Source organism: Priapulus caudatus, unplaced genomic scaffold, assembly GCF_000485595.1.
Source record: "Priapulus caudatus unplaced genomic scaffold, Priapulus_caudatus-5.0.1 Scaffold1392, whole genome shotgun sequence".
Lineage (NCBI taxonomy): Eukaryota > Metazoa > Priapulida > Priapulimorpha > Priapulimorphida > Priapulidae > Priapulus > Priapulus caudatus.
This window is the reverse complement of record NW_014578453.1, coordinates 76,482-76,927: the sequence shown is the minus strand read 5'-3', so window position 1 is coordinate 76,927 and position 446 is coordinate 76,482.

Genomic DNA, 446 nt, shown 5'->3' with positions numbered 1-446 from the left:
ACACACACACACACACACACACACACACACACACACACACACACACACACACACACACACACACACACACACACACACACACACACACACACACACACACACACACACATATATATGATGTTCCTGCTATCATATGTCTATCGTACGTGGTAGCACGAATACAACTCTAGTATAGCAACAAACATGTACACGCACGCACACGCATACGGTGACACGCATACGCATGCACCCACACGCACGCACGCACGCACGCGCACGCACGCACGCACACGCGCACACGCACACGCACGCACGCACACGCGCACGCACACGCGCACACGCACACCCACGCACGCACACATATATATGATGTTCCTGCTAGACCATCCTTTAAAAATTTTTATGTTTGCTGTCCCCCCCCGACCCATGATTTTTTTATTGGGTAGGTACTAGGTAGGTAGGTCTTT